We start from the raw sequence: 1,036 nt of genomic DNA on the forward strand, positions 1-1,036 counted from the left end.
TGTCTGTGAGTCTCTTTCTGTTTTGTAAATAAGTTCATTTGCATTCATCTTGGTTCCTGACTTCACATTCCTCTGTATACACCAATTGTTTCTTCTTTATGGAAGGTTTTTCACATGCATCACCTAATCTAATCCTTTTCATGCTTATTGGTGGCTCTTCCTGTTTTCTTGGTTGATTCCATGACCTCTCCCTGACCTCTAAACTAGTTGCCCTCCCCACATCCCACCAGGAGTTCTCTTATGTAATCTATCTTTACTCCCAAGGTGATTTAATCCTGCTTCATGGCTTTAAATCCCACACTATGCTGATTCATTCACCTCAACCCTGAACTCCAGAATAATGTACCTGACTGACCCTTCAGCATTGCTGAGTGGATGTGGAACAGGCATCTCACATTCCAAAGCCAGCTCCCGATTTCTCCCTTCCATTGTGCGCTCCATGGTCTCCCATCTCCTTACGTGGCAGCTCTTCTCTTCCAGTAGCTCAGTCACGGAACCATGGAGTCATCCCTGACCTCTCTCTCTCTAGCTCACATCCCACCACCCATCCATCAGTGAATCCTGTTGGCTCAACCTTCAGCCTAGAGCTGGAATATGAGTACTTCTTACCATCTCCTTCAGCCTCACCTGGCCCTAGGCATCATCACTTCTTGCCTGTATTATTGCATTATCCTCCTAACTGTTATGTCCTAATGCATTATTGCATTATCCTCCTAACTGTTATGTCCTAATGCATTATCCTCCTAACTGTTATCCTCCTGTTATGTCCTCGCTCCCCTACATCAGCCAGAATATGTCTTTTAAAACCAACTCAGATCCAGTCACTCCTCTGCTCACAACCCTGAAAGGGTTCCCACCCTACTCTTAGTAAAGCCAGAAGTTCTCACAGTGGCACTGTAGGATCTGGCCCTGCTGTTCTCTGACCTCACCTCCTACCCTCCCTCTGATGCTGTGCTCTGGCCACCTCCCTGGCCTTGGGCTGGCTACTTCCTCCTCTGAACACACCTCTGACCTCGTCGTCTGTTCCCCTCATCCT

The sequence above is a fragment of the Aethalodelphis obliquidens genome, unplaced genomic scaffold, assembly GCF_003676395.1.
Source record: "Aethalodelphis obliquidens isolate GAN/ISIS:26980383/991018 unplaced genomic scaffold, ASM367639v1 scaffold25, whole genome shotgun sequence".
Lineage (NCBI taxonomy): Eukaryota > Metazoa > Chordata > Mammalia > Artiodactyla > Delphinidae > Aethalodelphis > Aethalodelphis obliquidens.